This window comes from Oncorhynchus gorbuscha, unplaced genomic scaffold, assembly GCF_021184085.1.
Source record: "Oncorhynchus gorbuscha isolate QuinsamMale2020 ecotype Even-year unplaced genomic scaffold, OgorEven_v1.0 Un_scaffold_1128, whole genome shotgun sequence".
NCBI classification, from domain to species: domain Eukaryota; kingdom Metazoa; phylum Chordata; class Actinopteri; order Salmoniformes; family Salmonidae; genus Oncorhynchus; species Oncorhynchus gorbuscha.
Genome location: NW_025746000.1, coordinates 9,876 through 26,214, shown reverse-complemented (window position 1 = coordinate 26,214; position 16,339 = coordinate 9,876). Strand labels below are relative to the sequence as shown.

Here is a 16,339-nt window from a genome sequence, read left to right as displayed (position 1 = left end):
AACGCACCCTTGTGGGGCCCCCGTGTTGAGGATCAGCGGGGGAGGAGATGTTGTTGCCTACCCTCACTGGCACCACGTCTAAGCTGAAGTCAGGTCACAGCTAGACAAATGTACACAGTCATAGCGTCTGTCAACAACAAGGTTCCTTGGTTTTCTGTTTCAGATGCATATCTTAATTTGATCCTCCTGTTGTTGCATGAATTTTACTGCAGAGCAAGAAATGCAACCATGAAGTGTATTTAACGTTTAAAAAGCCTTGTATAATTTGAATCTACATAACATGTCACATTTCCTGAGCGAATATTGTTGTGTTGTGAGAAAATGCTGCTACACAAGTGCGTACCTAACGACAAGATATTCTTTCCCATACCGGGAGTTTAACCCGGGCCACCTGGGTGAAAACCAGGAATCCTAACCGCTAGACCATATGGGAAGACACATACTTAAAATACACATCACAGACAAATCTTTAAATGTTGACATTATGCCTGTTGGATTTAAAAGCTACATCTTTTTTTCTCAGAGATGTTGGGGAATGTCCAGATGAAATCCGTCTAAAATGTGTTTGAAGTGAGAACAGCCAGAAGCACTGAAAGGTATACAGTATCATTCCCAGCTTGATTTCAGTAAATTAAACAAAGTATTGAGCCAGCCAGGAGTCAAACCTAGAATCTTCTGATCCGTAGTCAGACACGTTATCCATTGCGCCACTGGCCCCACGTCTAAGCTGAAGTCAGGTCACAGCTAGACCAGTGTACACAGTCATAGCGTTTCTCAACAACAAGGTTCCTTGGTTTTCTGTTTCAGATGCATATGTTAATTTGATCCTCCTGTTGTTGCATGAATTTTACTGCAGAGCAAGAAATGCAGCCATGAAGTGTATTCAACGTTTAAAAAACGTTATATAATATGAATCTACATGACATGTCACATTTCCTGTTGCTGAGTGAATATTGTTGTGTTGTGTGAAAGTACTGCATCTGTTGTTACACAAGTGCGTACCTAATGACAAGTTATTCTTTCCCATACCGGGAGTTGAACCCTGGCCACCTGGGTGAAAACCAGGGATCCTAACCGCTAGACCATATGGGAAGACACATACTTAAAATACACATCACAGACAAATCTTTAAATGTTGACATTATGCCTGTTGGATTTAAAAGCAACATCTTTTTTTCTCAGAGATGTTGGGGAATGTCCAGATGAAATCCGTCTAAAATGTGTTTAAAGTGAGAACAGCCAGAAGCACTGAAAGGTATACAGTATCATTCCCAGCTTGATTTAGTCAATCAAACAAAGTATTGAGCCAGCCAGGAGTCGAACCTAGAATCTTCTGATCCGTAGTCAGACACATTATCCATTGCGCCACTGGCCCCACGTCTAAAACGAAGTCAGGTCACAGCTAGACCAGTGTACACAGTCATAGCGTCTCTCAACAACAAGGTTCCTTGGTTTTCTGTTTCAGATGCATATCTTAATTTGATCCTCCTGTTGTTGCATGAATTTTACTGCAGAGCAAGAAATGCAGCCATGAAGTGTATTCAACGTTTAAAAAACGTTATATAATATGAATCTACATAACATGTCACATTTCCTGTTGCTGAGTGAATATTGTTGTGTTGTGTGAAAGTACTGCATCTATTATTAAACAAGTGCGTACCTAATGACAAGTTATTCTTTCCCATACCGGGAGTTGAACCCAGGCAACCTGGGTGAAAACCAGGAATCCTAACCGCTAGACCATATGGGAAGACACATACTTAAAATACACATCACAGACAAATCTTTAAATGTTGACATTATGCCTGTTGGATTCAAAAACTACATCTTTTTTCTCAGAGATGTTGGGGAATGTCCAGATGAAATCCATCTAAAATGTGTTTAAAGTGAGAACAGCCAGAAGCACTGAAAGATATACAGTATCATTCCGAGCTTGATTTCAGTAAATTAAATAAAGTATTGAGCCAGCCAGGAGTCGAACCTAGAATCTTCTGATCCGTAGTCAGACACGTTATCCATTGCTCCACTGGCCCCACATCTAAGCTGTAGTCAGGTCACAGCTAGACCAGTGTACACAGTCATGGCGTCTGTCAACAACAAGGTTCCTTGGTTTTCTGTTTCAGATGCATAACTTAATTTGATCCTCCTGGTGTTGCATGAATTTTACTGCAGAGCAAGAAATCCAGCCATGAAGTTTATTCAACGTTTAAAAAGCTTTGTATAATTTGAATATATGTTTAAGATGGATATCTTAATTTGATCCTCCTGTTGTTGCATGAATTTTACTGCAGAGCAAGAAATGCAGCCATGAAGTGCATTCAACGTTTAAAAAACATTATATAATATGAATCTACATAACATGTCACATTTCCTGTTGCTGAGTGAATATTGTTGTGTTGTGTGAAAGTACTGCATCTATTATTACACAAGTGCGTACCTAATGACGAGTTATTCTTTCCCATACCGGGAGTTGAACCCGGGCCACCTGGGCGAAAACCAGGAATCCTAACCGCTAGACCATATGGGAAGACACATACTTAAAATACACATCACAGACAAATCTTTAAATGTTGACATTATGCCTGTTGGATTCAAAAACTACATATTTTTTTCTCAGAGATGTTGGGGAATGTCCAGATGAAATCCGTCTAAAATGTGTTTAAAGTGAGAACAGCCAGAAGCACTGAAAGGTATACAGTATCATTCCCAGCTTGATTTCAGTCAATTAAATAAAGTATTGAGCCAGCCAGAGGTCGAACCTAGAATCTTCTGATCCGTAGTCAGACACGTTATCCATTTCGCCAATGGCACCACGTGTAAGCTGAAGTCAGGTCACAGCTAGACCAGTGTACACAGTCATGGCGTCTGTCAACAACAAGGTTCCTTGGTTTTCTGTTTCAGATGCATATCTTAATTTGATCCTCCTGTTGTTGCATGAATTTTACTGCAGAGCAAGAAATGCAGCCATGAAGTGTATTCATCGTTTAAAAAGCCTTGTATAATTTGAATCTACATGACATGTCACATTTGATGTTGCTGAGGGAATACTGTTTTGTGAAACTGCTGAATTTGTTGTTACACAAGTGCGTACCTAACGATGAGTTATTCTTTCCCATACCGGGAGTTGAACCCGGGCCACATGGGTGAAAACCAGGAATCCTAACAGCTAGACCAGATGGGAAGACACATACTTAAAATACACATCACAGACAAATCTTTAAATGTTGACATTATGCCTGTTGGATTCAAAAACGACATCTTTTTTTCTCAGAGATGTTGGGGAATGTCCAGATGAAATCCATCTAAAATGTGTTTAAAGTGAGAACAGCCAGAAGCACTGAAAGGTATACAGTATCATTCCCAGCTTGATTTCAGTCAATTAAATAAAGTATTGAGCCAGCCAGAGGTCGAACCTAGAATCTTCTGATCCGTAGTCAGACACGTTATCCATTTCGCCACTGGCACCACGTGTAAGCTGAAGTCAGGTCACAGCTAGACCAGTGTACACAGTCATGGCGTCTGTCAACAACAAGGTTCCTTGGTTTTCTGTTTCAGATGCATATCTTAATTTGATCCTCCTGGTGTTGCATGAATTTTACTGCAGAGCAAGAAATCCAGCCATGAAGTTTATTCAACGTTTAAAAAGCTTTGTATAATTTGAATATATGTTTAAGATGCATATCTTAATTTGATCCTCCTGTTGTTGCATGAATTTTACTGCAGAGCAAGAAATGCAGCCATGAAGTGCATTCAACGTTTAAAAAGCCTTATATAATTTGAATCTACATAACAAGTCACATTTCCTGTTGCTGAGGGAATATTGTTGTGTTGTGAGAAACTGCTGCATCTGTTGTTACACAAGTGGGTACGTAACGAAAATATATTGTTTCCATACCGGGAGTTGAACCCAGTCTACCTGGGTGAAAACCAGGAATCCTAACCGCTAGACCATATGGGAAGACACATACTTAAAATACACATCACAGACAAATCTTTAAATTTTGACATCATGCCTATTGGATTTAAAAGCTACATCTTTTTTTCTCAGAGATGTTGGGGAATGTCCAGATGAAATCCGTCTAAAATGTGTTTGAAGTGAGAACAGCCAGAAGCACTGAAAGGTATACAGTATCATTCCCAGCTTGATTTCAGTCAATTAAACAAATTATTGAGCCAGCCAGGAGTCGAACCTAGAATCTTCTGATCCGTAGTCAGACACGTTCTCCATAGCACCACTGGCCCCACGTCTAAGCTTAAGTCAGGTCACAGCTAGACCAGTGTACACAGTCATAGTGTCTGTCAAAAACAAGGTTCCTTGGTTTTCTGTTTCAGATGCATATTTTAATTTGATCCTCCTGTTGTTGCATGAATTTTACTGCAGAGCAAGAAATCCAGCCATGAAGTTTATTCAACGTTTAAAAAGCTTTGTATATACATAAAATGTCACATTTCCTGTTGCTGAGAGAATATTGTTTTGTTGTGTGAAACTGCTGCATCTGTTGTTACACAAGTGGGTACCTAACGATAAGATCATCTTTACCATACCGGGAGTTGAACCCAGGCCACCTGTGTGAAAACCAGGAATCCTAACCGCTAGACCATATGGGAAGACACATACTTAAAATACACATCACAGACAAATCTTTAAATGTTGACATTATGCCTGTTTGATTTAAAAGCTACATCTTTTTTTAATACAGTATCATTCCCTGCTTGATTTCAGTCAATTAAACAAAGTATTGAGCCAGCCAGGAGTCGAACCTAGAATCTTCTGATCCGTAGTCAGACACGTTATCCATTCAAATCAAATCAAATCAAATTTTATTTGTCACATACACATGGTTAGCAGATGTTAATGCGAGTGTAGCGAAATGCTTGTGCTTCTAGTTCCGACAATGCAGTGATAACCAACAAGTAATCTAACTAACAATTCCAAAACTACTGTCTTATACACAGTGTAAGGGGATAAGGAACATGTACATAAGGATATATGAATGAGTGATGGTACAGAGCAGCATACAGTAGATGGTATCGAGTACAGTATATACATATGAGATGAGTGTGTAGACAAAGTAAACAAAGTGGCATAGTTAAAGTGGCTAGTGATACATGTGTTACATAAGGATGCAGTCGATGATGTAGAGTACAGTATATACATATGCATATGAGATGAATAATGTAGGGTAAGTAACATTATATAAGGTAGCATTGTTTAAAGTGGCTAGTGATATATTTACATCATTTCCCATCAATTCCCATTATTAAAATGGCTGGAGTTGGGTCAGTGTCAATGACAGTGTGTTGGCAGAAGCCACTCAATGTTAGTGGTGGCTGTTTAACAGTCTGATGGCCTTGAGATAGAAGCTGTTTTTCAGTCTCTCGGTCCCAGCTTTGATGCACCTGTACTGACCTCGCCTTCTGGATGATAGCGGGGTGAACAGGCAGTGGTTCGGTGGTTGATGTCCTTGATGATCTTTATGGCCTTCCTGTAACAACGGGTGGTGTAGGTGTCCTGGAGGGCAGGTAGTTTGCCCCCGGTGATGCGTTGTGCAGTCCTCACTACCCTCTGGAGAGCCTTACGGTTGAGGGCGGAGCAGTTGCCGTACCAGGCGGTGATACAGCCCGCCAGGATGCTCTCGATTGTGCATCTGTAGAAGTTTGTGAGTGCTTTTGGTGACAAGCCAAATTTCTTCAGCCTCCTGAGGTTGAATAGGCGCTGCTGCGCTTCTTCACGACGCTGTCAGTGTGAGTGGACCAATTCAGTTTGTCTGTGATGTGTATGCCGAGGAACTTAAAACTAGCTACCCTCTCCACTACTGTTCCATCGATGTGGATAGGGGTGTTCCCTCTGCTGTTTCCTGAAGTCCACAATCATCTCCTTAGTTTTGTTGACGTTGAGTGTGAGGTTATTTTCCTGACACCACACTCCGAGGGCCCTCATCTCCTCCCTGTAGGCCGTCTCGTCGTTGTTGGTAATCAAGCCTACCACTGTTGTGTCGTCCGCAAACTTGATGATTGAGTTGGAGGCGTGCGTGGCCACGCAGTCGTGGGTGAACAGGGAGTACAGGAGAGGGCTCAGAACGCACCCTTGTGGGGCCCCCGTGTTCAGGATCAGCGGGGAGGAGATGTTGTTGCCTACCCTCACTGGCACCACGTCTAAGCTGAAGTCAGGTCACAGCTAGAACAGTGTACACAGTCATGGCGTCTGTCAACAAAAAGGTTCCTTGGTTTTCTGTTTCAGATGCATATCTTAATTTGATCCTCCTGTTGTTGCATGAATTTTACTGCAGAGCAAGAAATGCAGCCATGAAGTGTATTCAACGTTTAAAAAGCTTTGTATAATTTGAATCTACATAACAAGTCACATTTCCTGTTGCTGAGGGAATATTGTTGTGTTGTGAGAAACTGCTGCATCTGTTGTTACACAAGTGGGTACCTAACGAAAATATATTCTTTCTCATACCGGGAGTTGAACCCGGGCCACCTGGGTGAAAACCAGGAATCCTAAACGCTAGACCATATGGGAAGACACATACTTAAAATACACATCACAGACAAATCTTTAAATGTTGACATCATGCCTGTAGGATTTAAAAGCTACATCTTTTTTTTCTTAGAGATGTTGGGGAATGTCCAGATGAAATCCGTCTAAAGTGTGGTTGAAGTGAGAACAGCCAGAAGAACTGAAAGGTATACAGTATCATTCCCTGCTTGATTTCAGTCAATTAAACAAAGTATTGAACCAGCCAGGAGTCGAACCTAGAATCTTCTGATTCATAGTCAGACACGTTAACCAATGCTCCACTGGCCCCACGTCTAAGCTGAAGTCAGGTCAAAGCTAGACCAGTTTACACAGTCATGGCGTCTGTCAACAACAAGGTTCCTTGGTTTTCTGTTTCAGATGCATATCTTAATTTGATCCTCCTGTTGTTGCATGCATTTTACTGCAGAGCAAGAAATGCAGCCATGAAGTGTATTCAACGTTTAAAAATAATTGTATAATTTGAATCTACATAACAAGTCACATTTCCTGTTGCTGAGGGAATATTGTTCTGTTGTGTGAAAGTACTGCATCTGTTGTTACACAAGTGCGTACCTAACGACAAGTTATTCTTTCCTATAACGGGAGTTGTACCTGGGCCACCTGGGTGAAAACCAGGAATCCTAACCGCTAGACCATATGGGAAGACACATACTTAAAATACACATCACAGACAAATCTTTAAATGTTGACATCATGCCTGTTGGATTTAAAAGCCACATCTTTTTTTTCTCAGAGATGTTGGGGAATGTCCAGATGAAATCCGTCTAAAGTGTGTTTGAAGTGAGAACAGCCAGAAGCACTGAAAGGTATACAGTATCATTCCCAGCTTGATTTCAGTCAATTAAATAAAGAGTCAGCCAGGAGTAGATCCTAGAATCTTCTGATCCCTAGTCAGACACGTTATCCATTGTGCCACTGGCCCCACGTCTAAGCTTAAGTCAGGTCACAGCTAGACCAGTGTACACAGTCTGTCGACAACAAGGTTCCTTGGTTTTCTGTTTCAGATGCATATCTTAATTTGATCCTCCTGTTGTTGCATGAATTTTACTGCAGAGCAAGAAATTCAGCCATGAAGTGTATTCAACGTTTAAAAAGCCTTATATAATTTGAATCTGCATAACAAGTCACATTTCCTGTTGCTTAGGGAATATTGTTGTGTTGTGAGAAACTGCTGCATCTGTTGTTACACAAGTGGGTAACATAACAAAAATATATTCTTTCCCATACCGGGAGTTGAACCCGGGCCACCTGGGTGAAAACCAGGAATCCTAACCGCTAGACCATATGGGAAGACACATACCTAAAATACACATCACAGACAAATCTTTAAATGTTGACATTATGCCTGTTGGATTCAAAAACCTCATCTTTTTTTCTCAGAGATGTTGGGGAATGTCCAGATGAAATCCATCTATAATGTGTTTGAAGTGAGAACAGCCAGAAGCACTGAAAGGTATACAGTATCATTCCCAGCTTGATTTCATTCAATTAAATAAAGTATTGAGTCAGCCAGGAGTAGATCCTAGAATCTTCTGATCCCTAGTCAGACACGTTATCCATTGCACCACTGGCCCCACGTCCAAGCTTAAGTCAGGTCACAGCTAGACCAGTGTACACAGTCTGTCGACAACAAGGTTCCTTTGTTTTCTGTTTCAGATGCATATCTTAATTTGATCCTCCTGTTGTTGCATGAATTTTACTGCAGAGCAAGAAATGCAGCCATGAAGTGTATTCAACGTTTAAAAAGCTTTATATAATTTGAATCTGCATAACAAGTCACATTTCCTGTTGCTGAGGGAATATTGTTGTGTTGTGAGAAACTGCTGCATCTGTTGTTACACAAGTGGGTAACATAACAAAAATATATTATTTCCCATACCGGGAGTTGAACCCAGGCCACCTGGGTGAAAACCAGGAATCCTAACCGCTAGACCATATGGGAAGACACATACTTAAAATACACATCACAGACAAATCTTTAAATGTTGACATTATGCCTGTTGGATTCAAAAACTACATCTTTTTTTCTCAGAGATGTTGGGGAATGTCCAGATGAAATCCATCTATAATGTGTTTGAAGTGAGAACAGCCAGAAGCACAGAAAGTTATACAGTATCATTCCCAGCTTGATTTCAGTCAATTAAATAAAGTATTGAGCCAGCCAGGAGTCAAACCTAGAAACTTCTAATCCGTAGTCAGACACATTATCCATTGCGCCACTGGCCCCACGTCTAAGCTGAAGTCAGGTCACAGCTAGACCAGTGTACACAGTCATGGCGTCTGTCAACAACAAGGTTCCTTGGTTTTCTGTTTCAGATGCATATCTTAATTTGATCCTCCTGTTGTTGCATGAATTTTACTGCAGAGCAAGAAATGCAGCCATGAAGTGTATTCAACGTTTAAAAAGAATTGTATAATTTGAATCTACATAACATGTCTCATTTCCTGTTGCTGAGGGAATATTTTTACAGTTGTGAGAAACTGCTGCATCTATTGTTATACAAGTGCGTACCTAACGACAAGATATTCTTTCCCATACCGGGAGTTGAACCCAGGACACCTGGGTGAAAACCAGGAATCCTAACTGCTAGACCATATGGGACGTCACATACTTAAAATACACATCACAGACAAATCATTAAATCTTTAAGAAATTCAGCCATTAAGTGTATTCAACGTTTAAAAAACCTTATATAATTTGAATCTACATATCATGTCACATTTCCTGTTGCTGAGTGAATATTGTTGTGTTGTGACAAACTGCTGCATCTGTTGTTACACAAGTGGGTACCTAAAGAAAAAATATTCTTTCCCATACCGGGACTTGAACCCTGGCCACCTGGGTGAAAACCAGGAATCATAAGCGCTAGACCATATGGGCAGATACATACTTAAAATACACATCACAGACAAATCTTTAAATGTTGACATCATGCCTGTTGGTTTCAGATGCATGTCTTAATTTGATCCTCCTGTTGTTGCATGAATTTTACTGCAGAGTAAGAAATTCAGCCATTAAGTGTATTCAACGTTTAAAAAACCTTATATAATTTGAATCTACATATCATGTCACATTTCCTGTTGCTGAGTGAATATTGTTGTGTTGTGAGAAACTGCTGCATCTGTTGTTACACAAGTGGGTACCTAACGAAAATATATTCTTTCCCATACCGGGACTTGAACCCTGGCCACCTGGGTGAAAACCAGGAATCATAAGCGCTAGACCATATGGGCAGATACATACTTAAAATACACATCCCAGACAAATCTTTAAATGTTGACATCATGCCTATTGGATTTAAAAGCTACATTTTTTTTTCTCAGAGATGTTGGGGAATGTCCACATGAAATCCGTCTAAAATGTGTTTGAAGTGAGAACAGCCAGAAGCACTGAAAGGTATACAGTATCATTCCCAGCTTGATTTCAGTCTATTAAACAAAGTATTGAGCCAGCCTGGAGTCGAAACTAGAATCTTCTGATCCATAGTCAGAAACGTTATCCATTGCGCCACTGGCCCCACGTCTAAGCTGAAGTCAGGTCACAGCTAGACAAGTGTACACAGTCATAGCGTCTCTCAACAAGGTTATTTTTTTTTCTGTTTCAGATGCATATCTTAATTTGATCCTCCTGGTGTTGCATGAATTTTACTGCAGAACAAGAAATCCAGCCATGAAGTTTATTGAACGTTTAAAAAGCTTTGTATAATTTCAATATACATTATTATTATTATTATTACATAACATGTCACATTTCCTGTTGCTGAGGGAATATTGTTGTGTTGTGTGAAACTGCTGCATCTGTTGTTACACAAGTGGGTACCTAACGAAAAGATATTCTTTCCCATACCGGGAGTTGAACCCGGGCCACATGGGTGAAATCCAGGAATCCTAACCGCTAGACCATATGGGAAGACACATACTTAAAATACACATCACAGACAAATCTTTAAATGTTGACATTATGCCTGTTGGATTCAAAAACTACATATTTTTTTCTCAGAGATGTTGGGGAATGTCCAGATGAAATCCGTCTAAAATGTGTTTGAAGTGAGAACAGCCAGAAGCACTGAAAGGTTTACAGTATCATTCCCAGCTTGATTTCAGTCAATTAAACAAAGTATTGAGCCAGCCAGGAGTCAAACCTAGAATCTTCTGTTCCGTAGTCAGACACGTTATCCATTGCGCCACTGGCCCCACGTCTAAGCTGAAGTCAGGTCACAGCTAGACAAGTGTACACAGTCATAGCGTCTCTCAACAACAAGGTTCCTTTTTTTTCTGTTTCAGATGCATATCTTAATTTGATCCTCCTGTTGTTGCATGAATTTTACTGCAGAGCAAGAAATGCAGCCATGAAGTGTATTCAACGTTTAAAATTAATTGTATAATTCGAATCTACATGACATGTCACATTTCATGTTGCTGAGGGAATATTGTTGTGTTGTGAGAAACTGCTGCATCTGTTGTTACACAAATGGGTACCTAATGACAAGATATCCTTTCCCATACCGGGAGTTGAACCCGGGGCACCTGGGTGAAAACCAGGAATCCTAACCGCTAGACCATATGGGAAGACACATAGTTAAAATACACATCACAGACAAATCTTTAAATGTTGACATTATGCCTGTTTGATTTAAAAGCTACATCTTTTTTTAATACAGTATCATTCCCTGCTTGATTTCAGTCAATTAAACAAAGTATTGAGCCAGCCAGGAGTCAAACCTAGAATCTTCTGATCCGTAGTCAGACACGTTATCCATTCAAATCAAATCAAATCAAATTTTATTTGTCACATACACATGGTTAGCAGATGTTAATGCGAGTGTAGCGAAATGCGTGTGCTTCTAGTTCCGACAATGCAGTGATAACCAACAAGTAATCTAACTAACAATTCCAAAACTACTGTCTTATACACAGTGTAAGGGGATAAGGAACATGTACATAAGGATATATGAATGAGTGATGGTACAGAGCAGCATACAGTAGATGGTATCGAGTACAGTATATACATATGAGATGAGTGTGTAGACAAAGTAAACAAAGTGGCATAGTTAAAGTGGCTAGTGATACATGTGTTACATAAGGATGCAGTCGATGATGTAGAGTACAGTATATACATATGCATATGAGATGAATAATGTAGGGTAAGTAACATTATATAAGGTAGCATTGTTTAAAGTGGCTAGATATATTTACATCATTTCCCATCAATTCCCATTATTAAAATGGCTGGAGTTGGGTCAGTGTCAATTACAGTGTGTTGGCAGCAGCCACTCAATGTTAGTGGTGGCTGTTTAACAGTCTGATGGCCTTGAGATAGAAGCTGTTTTTCAGTCTCTCGGTCCCAGCTTTGATGCACCTGTACTGACCTCGCCTTCTGGATGATAGCGGGGTGAACAGGCAGTGGTTCAGGTGGTTGAAACTGCTGCATCTGTTGTTACACAAGTGCGTACCTAACGACAAGTTATTCTTTCTTATACCGGGAGTTGATCCTAGGCCACCTGGGTGAAAACCAGGAATCCTATTCAACGTTTAAAAAGCTTTGTATAATTTGAATCTACATAACATGTCACATTTCCTGTGGGAATATTGTTGTGTTGCGAGAAACTGCTGCATCTGTTGTTACACAAGTGAGTACCTAACGACAAGATAGTCTTTCCCATAACGGGAGTTGAACCAGGGCCACCTGCGTGAAAACCAGGAATCCTAACAGCTAGACCAAATGGGAAGACATATACTTAAAATACACATCACAGACAAATCTTTAAATGTTGACATTATGCCTGTTCGATTCAAAAGCTACATCTTTTTTTCTCAGAGATGTTGGGGAATGTCCAGATGAAATCCGTCTAAAATGTGTTTGAAGTGAGAACAGCCAGAAGCACTGAAAGGTTTACAGTATCATTCCCAGCTTGATTTCAGTCAATTAAACAAAGTATTCAGCCAGCCAGGAGTCAAACCTAGAATCTTCTGTTCCGTAGTCAGACACGTTATCCATTGCGCCACTGGCCCCACGTCTAAGCTGAAGTCAGGTCACAGCTAGACAAGTGTACACAGTCATAGCGTCTCTCAACAACAAGGTTCCTTTTTTTTCTGTTTCAGATGCATATCTTAATTTGATCCTCCTGTTGTTGCATGAATTTTACTGCAGAGCAAGAAATGCAGCCATGAAGTGTATTCAACGTTTAAAAATAATTGTATAATTCGAATCTACATGACATGTCACATTTCATGTTGCTGAGGGAATATTGTTGTGTTGTGAGAAACTGCTGCATCTGTTGTTACACAAATGGGTACCTAATGACAAGATATCCTTTCCCATACCGGGAGTTGAACCGGGGCACCTGGGTGAAAACCAGGAATCCTAACCGCTAGACCATATGGGAAGACACATAGTTAAAATACACATCACAGACAAATCTTTAAATGTTGACATTATGCCTGTTTGATTTAAAAGCTACATCTTTTTTTTAATACAGTATCATTCCCTGCTTGATTTCAGTCAATTAAACAAAGTATTGAGCCAGCCAGGAGTCAAACCTAGAATCTTCTGATCCGTAGTCAGACACGTTATCCATTCAAATCAAATCAAATCAAATTGTATTTGTCACATACACATGGTTAGCAGATGTTAATGTGAGTGTAGCGAAATGCTTGTGCTTCTAGTTCCGACAATGCAGTGATAACCAACAAGTAATCTAACTAACAATTCCAAAACTACTGTCTTATACACAGTGTAAGGGGATAAGGAACATGTACATAAGGATATATGAATGAGTGATGGTACAGAGCAGCATACAGTAGATGGTATCGAGTACAGTATATACATATGAGATGAGTGTGTAGACAAAGTAAACAAAGTGGCATAGTTAAAGTGGCTAGTGATACATGTGTTACATAAGGATGCAGTCGATGATGTAGAGTACAGTATATACATATGCATATGAGATGAATAATGTAGGGTAAGTAACATTATATAAGGTAGCATTGTTTAAAGTGGCTAGTGATATATTTACATCATTTCCCATCAATTCCCATTATTAAAATGGCTGGAGTTGGGTCAGTGTCAATTACAGTGTGTTGGCAGCAGCCACTCAATGTTAGTGGTGGCTGTTTAACAGTCTGATGGCCTTGAGATAGAAGCTGTTTTTCAGTCTCTCGGTCCCAGCTTTGATGCACCTGTACTGACCTCGCCTTCTGGATGATAGCGGGGTGAACAGGCAGTGGTTTGGGTGGTTGATGTCCTTGATGATCTTTATGGCCTTCCTGTAACAACGGGTGGTGTAGGTGTCCTGGAGGGCAGGTAGTTTGCCCCGGTGATGCGTTGTGCAGTCCTCACTACCCTCTGGAGAGCCTTACGGTTGAGGGCGGAGCAGTTGCCGTACCAGGCGGTGATACAGCCCGCCAGGATGCTCTCGATTGTGCATCTGTAGAAGTTTGTGAGTGCTTTTGGTGACAAGCCGAATTTCTTCAGCCTCCTGAGGTTGAATAGGCGCTGCTGCGCCTTCTTCACGACGCTGTCAGTGTGAGTGGACCAATTCAGTTTGTCTGTGATGTGTATGCCGAGGAACTTAAAACTAGCTACCCTCTCCACTACTGTTCCATCGATGTGGATAGGGGGGTGTTCCCTCTGCTGTTTCCTGAAGTCCACAATCATCTCCTTAGTTTTGTTGACGTTGAGTGTGAGGTTATTTTCCTGACACCACACTCCGAGGGCCCTCACCTCCTCCCTGTAGGCCGTCTCATCGTTGTTGGTAATCAAGCCTACCACTGTTGTGTCGTCCGCAAACTTGATGATTGAGTTGGAGGCATGCGTGGCCACGCAGTCGTGGGTGAACAGGGAGTACAGGAGAGGGCTCAGAACGCACCCTTGTGGGGCCCCCGTGTTGAGGATCAGCGGGGAGGAGATGTTGTTGCCTACCCTCACGGGCACCACGTCTAAGCTGAAGTCAGGTCACAGCTAGACAAATGTACACAGTCATAGCGTCTGTCAACAACAAGGTTCCTTGGTTTTCTGTTTCAGATGCATATCTTAATTTGATCCTCCTGTTGTTGCATGAATTTTACTGCAGAGCAAGAAATGCAACCATGAAGTGTATTTAACGTTTAAAAAGCCTTGTATAATTTGAATCTACATAACATGTCACATTTCCTGAGCGAATATTGTTGTGTTGTGAGAAACTGCTGCATCTGTTGTTACACAAGTGCATACCTAACGACAAGATATTCTTTCCCATACCAGGAGTTGAACCCAGGCAACCTGGGTGAAAACCAGGAATCCTAACTGCTAGACCATATGGGAAGACACATACTTAAAATACACATCACAGACAAATCTTTAAATGTTGACATTATGCCTGTTTGATTTAAAAGCTACATCTTTTTTTAATACAGTATCATTCCCTGCTTGATTTCAGTCACTTAAACAAAGTATTGAGCCAGCCAGGAGTCGAACCTAGAATCTTCTGATCCGTAGTCAGACACGTTATCCATTCAAATCAAATCAAATCAAATTTTATTCGTCACATACACATGGTTAGCAGATGTTAATGCGAGTGTAGCGAAATACTTGTGCTTCTAGTTCCGACAATGCAGTGATAACCAACAAGTAATCTAACTAACAATTCCAAAACTACTGTCTTATACACAGTGTAAGGGGATAAGGAACATGTACATAAGGATGTATGAATGAGTGATGGTACAGAGCAGCATACAGTAGATGGTATCGAGTACAGTATATACATATGAGATGAGTGTGTAGACAAAGTAAACAAAGTGGCATAGTTAAAGTGGCTAGTGATACATGTGTTACATAAGGATGCAGTCGATGATGTAGAGTACAGTATATACATATGCATATGAGATGAATAATGTAGGGTAAGTAACATTATATAAGGTAGCATTGTTTAAAGTGGCTAGTGATATATTTACATCATTTCCCATCAATTCCCATTATTAAAATGGCTGGAGTTGGGTCAGTGTCAATGACAGTGTGTTGGCAGCAGCCACTCAATGTTAGTGGTGGCTGTTTAACAGTCTGATGGCCTTGAGATAGAAGCTGTTTTTCAGTCTCTCGGTCCCAGCTTTGATGCACCTGTACTGACCTCGCCTTCTGGATGATAGCGGGGTGAACAGGCAGTGGTTCGGGTGGTTGATGTCCTTGATGATCTTTATGGCCTTCCTGTAACAACGGGTGGAGTAGGTGTCCTGGAGGGCAGGTAGTTTGCCCCCGGTGATGCGTTGTGCAGTCCTCACTACCCTCTGTAGGCAACAATAAGGTTCCTTGGTTTTCTGTTTCAGATGCATATCTTAATTTGATCCTCCTGTTGTTGCATGAATTTTACTGCAGAGCAAGAAATGCAGCCATGAAGTGTATTCAACGTTTAAAAAGCCTTATATAATTTGAATCTACATAACAAGTCACATTTCCTGTTGCTGAGGGAATATTGTTGTGTTGTGAGAAACTGCTGCATCTGTTGATACACAAGTGGGTACCTAATGAAAATATATTCTTTCCCATACCGGGGTTGAACCCGGGCCACCTGGGTGAAAACCAGGAATCCTAACCGCTAGACCATATGGGAAGACACATAGTTAATACACACATCACAGACAAATCTTTAAATGTTGACATCATGCCTGTTGGATTTAAAAGCTAAATCTTTTTTTCTCAGAGATGTCGGGGAATGTCCAGATGAAATCCGTCTAAAATGTGTTTGAAGTGAGGACAGCCAGAAGCACTGAAAGGTTTACAGTATCATTCCCAGCTTGATTTCAGTCAATTAAATAAAGTAA

At 40.7% G+C, this 16,339-nt stretch overlaps 1 non-coding gene across 1 annotated transcript; it reads right to left on the bottom strand.

Annotated features, from left to right (window-relative positions):
* Positions 1 to 7,762: 7,762 nt before the first annotated feature.
* trnae-uuc lies at positions 7,763 to 7,834 on the bottom strand. Its single transcript has one exon. It is a non-coding gene; the product is annotated as a tRNA-Glu (tRNA).
* Positions 7,835 to 16,339: the final 8,505 nt, after the last annotated feature.